The sequence below is a fragment of the Cydia splendana genome, chromosome 20 (genome assembly GCF_910591565.1).
Source record: "Cydia splendana chromosome 20, ilCydSple1.2, whole genome shotgun sequence".
Classification (NCBI taxonomy): Eukaryota; Metazoa; Arthropoda; class Insecta; order Lepidoptera; family Tortricidae; genus Cydia; species Cydia splendana.
In genome coordinates, this window is record NC_085979.1 from 3,664,057 (window position 1) to 3,677,626 (window position 13,570).

The following is a 13,570-nucleotide window of genomic DNA, read 5'->3' on the forward strand; positions in this document are numbered from 1 at the left end:
CTTTAAGCATAAGAAACTTGCACTATCACTTTAATTTAAAAAACACGAATTCAATAAAAATAGAGAAAAATATTTTAATAGAGTGTCACTTGGATTGACTGTTATTTGAATGTGATTTGGTAGTTAGGGCTAAAGACCCATGCCACCCTCTTCCCGTTCCGGTACCTATCTTATCGGTCATACTTGGTATCTCTTTGTTTGCAACTCGTATCGATATTATAAAACAATTGTTTGGTATTATTTGAAGTCTCTACCAGCATCTCTATTATATTGCTTGCGCCCCGGCGTGGTGAAAGTAGCCGCGCCGCGTACCCTTTTTTTGCATTTATTGCAACTGCACATGTTGTGATGGGCTAAGACCCTTTAAGCGGTGACCGCTTTGACTTTTGCGGGGCTTTGTATTTTGATTCGTTTGTTTGAGCCGACTCTCTTCCGTATTTTGCTCGCCTTTTACAACCCTTTACAATCGCCCAATATGCCTCACACTCGTTGTATACATTGAGATCAGTGGGTTCCGTAAGAGGTCCCTTCTTTCCCTTGTTGCAGCCACCTTCAGGCATAAGCATATTTCTTACTCAATGGCCTCTATCCTAACCCAGTCGAGTACGAGTAGGTAGGAATAAAATAAGGTTGCCGCTATATACATCACGCACATGAGACCGCCACAACAGTATCTAAAGTAACAACTGAAACAAAGGAAAATAATTTGTGTACTGAACCCACCGAGCTTGTCCCAGATATGCAGCGTCCCTCGTGACTCGTGAGAGCCCTATAAATCGTTAATTTAGAATAAAATTAGGATGGTATTTTAACGACGAAATTAACATAGAGTTCGTTTATTAACCTGCGTCTTTCGGTAGACTAATAGTTGCCTGTTTTTGGGCAAGGGTAAAGATAGATATCTATATTTGCTCGTTGAAAGACAGCATATTATAGGTACTCAACATAGTTCAAACACTGCTTCTACTACCTGCTTAAAACAAACATATGCAATTATGCAGACTCGAACCACATGAGCATGTTATTTAGAGGTAAAATGGAAAGCTCTCACCAGGTAACTTGTACTCTTGTCTTGACTTCGCTGAGGTTTAACTTCGGCGTATGCGCAGGGATTTTACACATTTTAAAATCATTATACTTCAAACCGGCATTTCTCGGGATAAGATATTTTAATAGAATCGAAACCGAAACAAACGAAACCCGCGCGGTCAGTTAAATAAAAAAAAAAGAAACACGGTCCGGCCCGCACATCTGGCGACAAAATGGTATTGCACCGTACACCATTGAAAAACCTTCCCGGGACGCGTCCGACCTCGGTGACGGTCAAAACAGAACTCCGCTCTAAACGCCTTCAACATTCGCGTCGATAAATTGTCTTATAGCTGTCGAAGATATTATTTATTTATATAAAGTATACCGCGATATACTTTCATTATTTTTACCTTAAATTCCGAAGTTTCAGCTGAGTTGCGGTAGACCCGTTTGTGAAAGTAATTATGTGTACAAAACGCGAGAGTTTAAAGTGTTATATGATTAAATGTAATATCAAGGCCCACAGCCGCTAGCTCAATCTCCCCCACAACACTGGCAGCGTTGCCACACTGAACTATGAGATCTGGTGCACCAGGCACGACCCGGACCGGAGCGAGGATGCGAGATCCCTGAGTCGTCGACACAAGCCACAAATAGTATGTTTGTTTCAGTTGAAGAGCTCCTACTTAAGCCAGAATCGAACGAAGATGAGACAAGTGATGAGATGTCGCGTAAGTACCAACTTGAATAGCAACGGTGACTAATTGGCCTGATGACAAATTTTGAAATCCCTTTTATTATTGTCGGTACACTTATACTGGTTCCGAAAAACACAATATTTCAGCTATACTCATAAGATTTAACATAAATAATTGCATTTTTTTATACCTAGTTCAAACCTCGCCCGAAAACGCCTCGCAAGCCATTTGTGACGGCATTAATTAGTTGGTGGAAGGGTGATAGACATTGTTTACATACTTACAGTTACGAATTTTCCCTTGAATCCGAATGATATTGTAAATTCAGTACCATATACACGGTGTAACATGAGGAAACCGAATAATTTTAACAGCGTATTAGAAATCATATTTAGAGACAAAAATATCCTATAAACTTTTTTGAAATTCCCCTAGTTTCAGAGATAATATTAATTTAAAAAAAAACCTAGTTTTTATTGTTACATAGTGTAAAAGGCCTTTTTGATGGTGATGTTGCTGCTATGGGACGTAGTCTAAATATCCTTATTGATAGATGTCAAAAAGTGACAAGTAACACTTTGCAAAAAGTAGGTTTTACGAAAAAAAAATTTAAAAATCAATTTTAAGTGACAAGTTTACCAATAACATTTATTTTTTATGTAATAGAAATGCGACCTCAGAAGAGGTCAAAAGAAGGAAAAAATGTAATATGAGTTTAGGTCAATTTCGCCAAAACAAAAATAAGTTTCTCAAAACTCATATTACATTTTTCCTTCTTTTGACCTCTTCTGAGGTCGCATTTCTATGCGTGGTTAAAATTATTAGGTTTATTCGGTTGTGTATTATGATTAGGGATGATACATATATTACAAACATTAATCACAATAAATCATTTTATACAAAAACTCTCACACGGTTGCAATTTAAGATGAATTATTTAGATACATGCAAATTCTGAGTGAAAATCACCGAGCGCCGGTTTTACTTTTTAATTTTTCCTGGTTACGACAGCCAACATGGCAATGATAGTTCCATTCAGCCAAATAATTAAAAAAGTTTTTTGGTGAAATATCATATTATTTAGCATTTTATTTATTTAATAACAAATAAATATTTACTTTACATCGTGTAATAATATTTTCTGGACGTTATAAATGTTTAGTGGCGAAATAACATTTTTTTGAACCTCCCAAACTCTTTGGTGAGGATGTATGGATTACGGTCAATGAGGTTGTCTATGCTGCTCTAAGAAATACGTCATGGATTGATGACGTCACTCCTTAGGTCGCTTCTGATTGGCGTTTCAGTCAAAATGGCTGATTGGAGAATTTTGCACTTTTATTTTATTGAATAAGTATATTAATAATCCTAATGTTTATTTTTTTAGAATTATTTTTAGAATTAGAATTATTTATTTTCGTAAAATATACACGTGTTTATAAAGTAGGGGATAGTGCTGCCCGGTAAGCAAAATTTGCCTGTGTTGGGCAACACCGCTCTTCCTTAATTAACAGATTGTTACACGAAAATTTCAAGTACTAGTTTAAGTAAGTCTAATAGTATAACATATGGATACAATTAAGATCATATATAACAATTGTTTATAGAACTAGGTAAATATCTGGGTTGTCAGACATGCAGTAATAAATAAAGGAATAAAGGAGCCAGTAAGTGTGTGTGTGTGTGTGTGTGCGCGCGCGCGTGCGCGTGTGTGTGTGTGCGTGCGTGCGCGTGTGCGTGTGTGTGTTTGTGGCTGTATATGTATGTATGGATTGTATGTATTTACTTAGTTTATAAAGTTGATGTGTGAATCTCTAGTAAGTTATAGTATCTGGTTAGTTTTGTAAGTCTTCTATTTCATTGTAGCTTTTTGATTTTAACCATTTTGTAATTGTTGATTTGCAATCGTAGTAAAGTTTTGGGTAAATATTTAGGCACCTATTTACTTTGTTGTAAATGTGACTAGACTTCAAATTGTATTGTGAGCGTGCAAACTTGGTTTTAGTTTTAGTTATATTAGCAACGTTTTTTATTGTCCTTCTAGAGAAATAGTCGGCACTGTAGGAAAGGGTTTTATGTTTTTTTAAAGTAATTTGTAAAATATATAGTTTTCTTATTGATAATACGTCGCTTAGTTGGTATAATGATTCTGTAGGGTAACGGATTTTTTTAAAATACATTGTTTTTAAGAGTGCACGCTGAGCTCTTTCCAGACTAATGAATCGCGTTTTAGCCGCCCCACCCCAGACAGGTATACAGTAAACCAAGACAGACTGTACCAGGGATGTGTAAATCTCTGTTAGTATATTCCGTTGTTTTGACGGGGTTGTTTGTGATCTACCTGGTACAATATGCCTTAGTGTCCTGAAAATCCAGTGCAGCTTACGGACCCTATTGATTAGCTGGTCAATGTGAGTGTACCAATTTAGGTGCTCGTCTAAGGTGACTCCTAGGTATTTAATTGTTGATACTTTTTCAATGATTGGGCAGCTACAATTTTTGAGATTCGTACTGTCACAAGTGTGGATTTTGAGGTTTACATCAAAGTTGGGTTGTGTGAAATTCGTGATGCTGAAACACATGTATTTTGTTTTATCTGTGTTAAGCGTTAACAGATTTAGTTTTAACCATCTAGAAATCTGAGCTAGACCCTTTTCAGCACTTGTTTTTGCTTCCATCCAGGTTTTACCGGAGAAGACTATGGCTGTATCGTCAGCGTATGAGAATACTTTAGCATTAGTTATTGCCATGTCACAAAGATCGTTTATGTAGGCCAAGAACAGTGTTGGTCCTAAGACGCTACCCTGCGGAACTCCATACGATACATGCTCATCGTTGCTAACATGCACACCCAGCTTAACTCGTTGCTTCCTGTCCGATAGGTAACTTTTAAATAAGGACAAAGCAGTTCCCCTAACCCCCATCTTTTCAAGTTTTTGAATAAGGATAGGGATAGAGACGGTGTCAAAAGCCTTTTTTAGGTCTAGAAAGACTGCCAAGCATTTGTTCTTATCATCTACGTTATCTACGACTACCGAGGTGAGAGCTGTTATAGTATCTTCCGTCGATTTCCCCTGCCTAAAGCCAAACTGCGATTCTGATAGAAGATTATATTTTGTAAAAAAGTTTAGTAGTCTAGTATTAAGAATTTTTTCAAGGATCTTCGACACTGCAGGCAAAACAGATATTGGCCTATAATTGCTGAACATCGCCTCTATCCCCACTCTTATAAACAGGAGTGATCAGAGATTTTTTTAGAGAATTAGGGAAAATTCCTGAGTTTAAACACAGGTTTATGAGGTGTGTTATGACTGGAACTATTTCTTTAGCTGTATATTTTTGAAACTTTGTTGACACATTGTCCCAGCCAGGTGCGCTACTAGATTTCAGACTGGACAGAGTGTTGAAGACTTCATCCTGGCTTACAGATAATAGGACCAAAGAATTGGATTGAACAGGTAGGCTATTTATATATGCGTTTAAGTTGTCTTGAGGATCGGGGCTAATTTTTAGGGCTAGCTCTCTCCCGATATTAACAAAGTACTCATTTATAAAATGAGCTGATTCCGATGGGGTGGTTTTAATGTTTAATAGTTCTGTGTTAGGTTTATTTGAGTTGGTAGTATAAGTTAGGGTTTTTATATTTTTCCATAGAAGTTTATTAGTATGCATTGAGTTGGCTAATAGCTCCTGTTCGTATTTTCTTTTTAATTTTTTTATCAGATTATTACAATAATTTCTGTATCGGGTGTAGGTTATTTTCAAAATTTTATTGTCAGGGTCATTATTAAATTGTTGTTGGAGTTTATTACGGTTGCGGATACAACGCAGGATCCCGGGAGTGATCCAGGGCTTCATTATACGATTTTTGCAAGGTATAGAAGTGGTAGTAGAGTTCTTTTCTACTGTTTCATTTAACACGTGTATTAATCGATTGGTTAAATCGTCGGGGTCATTAGAGAGCAACAGATTAGTTAAGTTTTTTTCTTTTAGGTATTTCAGAGCGTCTTCAAAGTTTAGAGTTGTTTTAGTTTTATTTACCGGTGGAGTTGTACATTTATTTTTTGACAGTGAGAGGAAGGTTGAATAGTGATCCGATGTAGTGGTTTTTATAATAGCAATGGTAGGAGAGTACTTAATTTTATTAATTTTTAATATAAAATGGTCTAGGCAATTCTTTCCCCTAGTCGGTCTCGTGTGTCCAGCCAAGAGTCCAAACGTGGATAACATGTTTAGGTAGTTATTTCTATTTTTGTACTCATGCGAGGGTTCTAACAGTTTGGGTCTTATATTAATGTTAATGTCACCTGCGATGATTATGTTACTGCTCGATTTTAATAATTCTAAATGATTTTGTAGCGACTCAATAAAATTATCTGCGTTCACAATTGATGGAGATCTATATATGCCCAGAATTGTGTTATTTAGTACCTCTAGCTGTAGGCAAGACGCATGATTTAATTGAATTTCCGTGACTTTATGTTTTAGAATACTTTTTACATATATGACTACACCGTCATTCTGGTTCAGCTGAGATGAAGTAGAGTAAGCGTCATATGCTGCCAACTGAGGGAGAGGTTTGTTACAGTTTAATCTGCATTCAGTAAGAATAATGACATCTGGTTTAGATGTAAAGCTTGACAATGTAATAACAAAATCGTCGAAATTGCAATAGATGCTCCTAATGTTCTGCGCTATTAACGTAAAGTCGTTTTTATATACTCGTATTTGTTTCATTAGGTCCCCAACGTTGTTACATTCTATGGTACGTGCAATTTCAATCTCATCTATATTTGTTATGGTTTGTAGGGTGTCACTCATTCTTAGTGTGACAGAGTAAACGCGTCAGTGTAAGTACATTGATATGCAGAGGGACAATTTTATTAATGTTGAACATAAGATAGCGCGGTATGCGGGACAGTTTTAATTTATATTGGCAGCAGAGAAATAAGTTTTTTTTACGAGTTGAGTAAATAGCAAACAAGTGTAAATATGTGTTTAGATTGTGTGTATGTGTATCTAAGTAGATGTGTATGAATGTGTTTATGTTTATAGTATTACTGGCTATACAAAGTGTAGTTATTATAGCGAATTCAGACATATGATATAAACTTAAATATATCTTAAAATTAATTAAATTAGAGCAGAGACCGTTGCCGGCTAGTCAATTTTGTAGAAGACGTTGTACTTGATCCTCAGAGTGTATTAGGATGATTGGAGATTCGTCTGTTTTTCGTACATATACCTTGCCATATGACGTCCAGCAGTGCTTGTAGTTTTGAGACTTCTTCAGGTCTCTAGCCAAGAAGTGTAGCCGGGAGCCCTTAGATGTGAGGTGCTCCGAGATGAAAACCTGGACGTCCTCGTTCGTGGTGAAACCTAGGTGTTTAGCGCATAGTCTAGACTGTGACCTACTATTAAAGGTTTTCGCCGCTTTTAACAGCTCTAATTTTAATAAAGCGGAGTTCGTCTCGACGATAATTGGTGTGTTACGTTGTTCTTGGTTCCTGCCTCGCACCCGGTATATATCCTTTATGTCCATTTTGTTTATTTGACAGCCTAGACTTTCCGACAAGCGCATAACCATGTCTAGCAGGTCTTGCTTGGTCTCATTTTGTTTCCTAGGTACATTTTTGAGCTCTATATTTGTTTTACGGCAACCTGTTTGCAATTCTTCGATTTTATTCTCTAAGAAAACTACGTACTCGCCGTCCTCCTTTGCCTGCCTTTCCACCTGGTCCAGCCTTAATTTAAACTCTTCGTTCTGTTTTGATAACTCATTTATGGAGGCCTCAATGGAGTTATTTGTGTGCTTAATCTAAGTGTAATAACTTTCATAGTCTCCTTTATTTCTCGGAGTTCGGCTGTTTGGGAGGTCGTGAAAAACGTTATGAGCTGCCTCATTTCTATTCTGAAAGCGTCTAGTCCCCCACCCGTTACGCCATATGATTCGTCCTTTTGTATGTGCCGGCGCTGCGTTACATAATCTGGGGATGATTCATGTCCCGATCCCTGTTCTTCATCAATGCCGCAGATAGACATATTCGTTTCACTCATTGTACTAGGATACCAGAATATGGTAAGAGATAAGCGGCGCACGTGAATGGGCGACGGGGGCGTGGCCGCGCGTGTTGCTTTGCAAGTGGTGTCGGTGCGGAGCTCGCTGATTGGAGCCCGTGGGTGGAGCTTAAATGCGTACGCGCAGTAAAATGGAGAATGACTCACGCGTACCAGGCGTCGTACCAGGCGCTGCTGTGTTTGCGATACCTCCTTGTTCTTATGCACTCCTATTTTTTTTTTAACTTTATTTAACAAGAATTTCGTATTTCATTTCGAATATAATTTTTCGCGGAAACAGTGGACATGTCTAAGCCTTGCGGCGGTCCGGGGGGAAGAGGATTTATACTGAGATTGGGCCATTTTTTAGAACTATATTAAGATATGTTTCTTTGAAACTATTATTTCCATGATTCTTTGTTACTATCATCAGGCCAATTATTAGAGAATACACAAACTGTAGCATTGGGAAGGTTTTCCAATCGGTGAACCAATCTACCAATATACCGGGATATATCAATCTGGTTGTTATAATTATAAATAATCTTCGAAATAAAAGTACTTCTGTGAATTGATAATATTTATGTGTAATGTATCTAAATCTCTCCAGGCTATCCGTAGATTGTGATAGGACTTTTCGTAACTTAAGATCCATTGTACAGTATGAGCCCCGACTACAGTACCCACGTCGCCATACTAGCTGTATCGAAAAGTGGATACTCAACCTGGCCTCCGTTTGACGACTAAGCCGAAGAATTGGCTTAGGCACTAGTTTTTACGAAAACGATTGCCATCTGACCTTCCAACCCATAGGGAAAAGTAGGTCTTATTGGGAATAGTCCGGTTTCCTGACGATGTTTCCTTCACCGTGTGTTGCCTTGATTGCAGCATTATTGTTTTAGAAATATACCAAAACCTATCGCGGTAATCCACAATAGCAAATGCGAGTATTTAATACTATTTCATTTAAAATACAACTGTACCGTTTTATAAGACATAGCATGAAGTAGAGTTGTTGTTGTAGTGGAGGTGCATCTGGTGGACGCGGCGAGTGACGAGGACTGCGTGTCGGGTGAGTACTGCAACACTACGATACTACGGCACAGGCCTCCTCTCGTGCGCGAGAGAGTTTGGGCTATAGTCCCCACGTTGGCCCACTGCGGGTTGGAGACTTCACATAAGTACTCGTACATCTATGAATTTCTTCGCTGATGTATACAGATTTTATCAGGATGTACGGAATATGAATAAATATTCCGTACATAAGTTCCAAAAATGTATGGGTACGAGCCAGGATTTGAACCCGCGACCTTCGGATTAAAAGTCTTAATTGTTGTAGGTCTCGTACTCCAGTCCAGGCTATCCGTAGATTGTGATAGGACTTTTCGTAACTTAAGATCCATTGTACAGTATGAGCCCCGACTAAAGTACCCACGTCGCCATACTAGCTGTATCGAAAAGTGGATACTCAACCTGGCCTCCGTTTGACGACTAAGCCCAAGAATTGGCTTAGGCACTAGTTTTTACGAAAACGATTGCCATCTGACCTTCCAACCCATAGGGAAAAGTAGGTCTTATTGGGAATAGTCCGGTTTCCTGACGATGTTTCCTTCACCGTGTGTTGCATAAAAAATAAAAATGCCTTGACTGCAGCATTATTGTTTTCGAAATATACCAAAACCTATCGCGGTAATCCACAATGGCAAATGCGAGTATTTCATTTCACATACAACTGTACCGTTTTATAAGACATAGCATGAAGTGGAGTTGTTGTTGTAGTGGAGGTGCACCTGGTGCGGGCAGTCAAGTCGGACGTGTCGGACGCGGCGAGTGACGAGGACTGCGTGTCGGGTGAGTACTGCGACACCACGATACTACGGCACAGGCCTGCTCTCGTGCGCGAGAGAGCTTGGGATATAGTCCCCACTTTGGCCCACTGCGGGTTGGAGACTTCACATAAGTACACCTATGAATTTCTTCGCTGATGTATACAGATTTTATCAGGATGTAAAGCCTGACAACAGTTTATTTAACCCTGAGATAGTGTCGCTGTAAACAGCTTACGTATGGCAATAATGTGCGTACGTCATGTATAAATAGTCGGGGTAGTGGGCATTGGCTTCATGTTGATACTCGTATAATGTCAAAACATTGCTTACAGATACAGAGAATTCGGTTCTTTCAATTTACCTATTCGTCAAAATCTGATTCTAAATATTCAATATTTATATATTCTTCGTTTTTTGACACTGACGAAGTCTGATTTTCATCAGATGTTGTGTCGCTTTCAGGACCACCAACCTCGATTATAAAACGTTCAGTCTCCAATTCGATTATAGGATTTTTATCGTCGATCTACATAAACCTTAAATGAAATATTAAAGTTTAAACCAAACAACTAACCAGTTCAATAAAACCGCACTATAAAATGTCAATACCGGTCATGTCAACAACCAACTTTAAAACATTGTTTATTGGAATGCTATGTAATCCTTCGTCTTTTTTAAGCTGTAAGTATTTGATTGCATTCACTACAATTTTTTTCGCATCTTTGGTAATTTTTTTTTGCATTTTTGTAATAAAACCGTTTATATTTGAATATATTCGTAGATATTTTCCGTTGGTTTACATCGGTGACATTCGATGTCATCCAACGTTCGTTGTCAAAGAGTACTTGTTGCCAGTAAAAGAAATTAGTACCATTGAAAATCCGCAAAATGGCGAGGGTCAAATAAACTGTTGTCAGGCTTTACGGAATATGAACAAATATTCCGTACATAAGTTCCAAAAATGTATTGGTACGAGCCAGGATTTGAACCCGCGACCTTTGAAACTCTGACGTCATATCCTTTCGACCACCTTATTTTTAATGACAATCCTGGACAAAGTCGAAATTGTTGTTAAATTAATTATACGCGTTGTAATCTGTTTAAATTGTTTTCTTAATTTGTGTTTCAGTGAGTTCGGAGGGCAGCGCCAGCTTACGTTATCATGAAATCACACATACTGGCAGGAAGCCTTTTCAGTGTAGCCACTGTGATTACAAATGCAGTCTGAAATCAAATTTACAAAAACACATAATGATACATACTAGGGCGAAGCCATTTCAATGCAGCAACTGCGACTACAAGACCAGTTGGGAAGCAAACTTACGAATTCACGAAAGAATACACACCGGAGAAAAGCCATACACATGCAGTTATTGCGACTACAGGTGCAGTCAAATTTCAACTTTACGAATACACGAAAGGACGCATACTGGCAGGAAGCCTTTTCAGTGTAGCCACTGTGATTTCAAAAGCAGTAATAATTCAAATTTAAAAAGACACCAGATGATACACACTGGAGAAAAGCATTACACATGTAGTCATTGTGACTACAAGTGCAGAGATAGGACAAGATTACGAAATCACGAAGATAAACATACCGGCAGAAAGCCTTTTCAGTGTAGCCACTGTGATTACAAATGCTGTCAGAAATCAAGCTTACAACGTCACATAAGAATACACACCGGAGAAAAGCCGTACAAATGTAGTCATTGCGACTACAAGTGCCGTCAGAGTTCAAGCTTACGTTATCACGAAAGGACACATACTGGCACGAAGCCTTTTCAGTGTAGCCTATGTGATTACAAGTGCAGCCAAAGTTCACATTTAAAAAGTCACCAGAGGATGCACACGAGGATGGAGGAAAGCCTTTCAAATGTACCTAAGTAGTGATCGTGATTACAATATGGTGATAAACAATTTATGAATGAATTCCATTCAAGTGTCCATGCAAGTTTGCAAATCGCTGTACACGTTTCACAATCTATTTTGGACTTATGGTAACTAAGTTTAAATAAAAAAGAAGTTTTGGCGAAATTAAATTTTTGGTACAAGCTGTTATCGCTTACTGTACTTTTCTTTCCACAGGCAACACACATCTCATCGACACACTAACAACCCCAAACACAATCAGTTTGAGTTGTTTTATCACAGAGTTCCTATGGCCATCATCAGCTCAGCTCCATTTCATCATAATATTGCATTGTCATCCAATTTACCTACGTATGCAAAAATTCAGCTCAATCGGAAATCGGGCAGTGGGTCAAATTTAGCTTCCATGATTTGACCCACACTAACTAAACTAACATACCTTCATACATACTAACAGGGCAAATTGAATAAAAGCTTGTATTAAAAATGACTGCTTCTAGTTCTCAGGAAGATATGAAGACAACCAAAAAGTTTATTGTATTTATTATAGTTTATAAGTCGTACTCTTATTTAAAATGAAGCTATAAATGAGTTTTACCTTCAATATACTGATAGTTATTATTTTATGTATGGTAAAAATGTCAAATTGTAATGATCACGCGGTTAATCAACGATCATTGTTAGATATTTATATTGTTCTTTCTATTGTAGTTAGTATAGTTGAATTATCGAGAAGATGGAATTGCATTTGTAGTGGTTGTATGCTGATAGTACAAGAAAATAGAAAATTCAAATATAGAATGCCTGTAAACAAACAATACTACTACATATGCAATTCCACGCTCTCGATGATTCAACTATAGTTGTTAGATTCGTCATTCATATGAAAGGAAGTGAATAAATTGGTAGATTTACGTTTAGTTTTAAATAATAGTAAGTAGGAACTTATATTCAGATTTCAATTTAGTTGTTAACCGAGGGTCAAGGTTACAATTATAGGGAGTCAATTCAAGAGCTGGAGAAGTATAACAGGTGTCATTGAGTTGTCAAAACTTATTAGTTTTTCATTTATCATTTATCATTTATTTCATATTGTATTGTCATGTACATTGGGTGTTACATTATATATAGTCAGATCATGACACCCTGTTAGGGCACACAATAGTATTATTATTCTATTCTATTCTAGGCTAGTCTATAAGGCAACATAATAACATTAATAACATTTACTTATTAGTAATAAATTAAATTAAAAAATAAATGACGTCAAAGCTTAAAACTAAGTCTAAGTAAGTATATAACGTCAACAATATATTGATTAATGGTTATTTGTAATAATGTGTCAATTTATTATTAATAGCAATTATTTTAAATTATTGATGTCATTTCTTATTGTGTAGGTTGTAATAATGTGCTAATAATGTGAATAGAGGCAGACCGACGATATTTTGTCATTTTTCTTCGGTATCATCAATAAATTGTTGAAGGCTATAGTAGTTGTTATTTAATAGAAATTGTTTAAGTTTATGTATAAATTTATTATCAGATGTTTCGTTTTTTAATTTATCTGGGAGCTTGTTATATATCTTAATAGCCATCATGTTTGGACTTGCTTGGTACAGTTTTAAATTAGTATTTGTTGTAATTGCCAAATTATTTTTGTATCTCGCGGGGTATCGTCGTGGTTGTTCATCGACTTTTGTGAAAAATTGAGGGTATTTCCGAACAAATTTGCATATTTCTAGGATATAGATTGATGTTAAGGTTAGTAGATTGTGTTTTACAAAGAGCGGCTTACAACTCTCTGGGCTTTTGATGTTGGCAAGAATACGAACGCATTTTTTTTGAAGTATGAACAAATCTTCAATGTTTTTAGAATCACCCCAATGAATAATACCGTATTTTAACCACGAGTAGGCATATGCGTAATAGGCATTGAGAGCTGTTCTTAGGTCGGTGCATTTCTTTAGTTCTCTTAAGGCGTATATGAATGTTGACAGTTTGTTTTTAATTTTTATCACATGTGCCTTCCAATTCAGGTGCGAGTCGATGTCTAGTCCGAGGAGCGTGAAAGTATCGACACAC

At 37.2% G+C, this 13,570-nt stretch overlaps 1 long non-coding RNA gene across 1 annotated transcript; it reads left to right on the forward strand.

Moving 5' to 3' along the window:
* The first annotated feature begins 3,605 nt into the window (after positions 1 to 3,605).
* LOC134800451 (uncharacterized) lies at positions 3,606 to 4,930 on the forward strand. The gene is made up of 2 exons (XR_010145543.1): positions 3,606 to 3,764; positions 3,921 to 4,930. It is a non-coding gene; the product is annotated as an uncharacterized LOC134800451 (long non-coding RNA).
* The last annotated feature ends 8,640 nt before the right edge of the window (positions 4,931 to 13,570 follow it).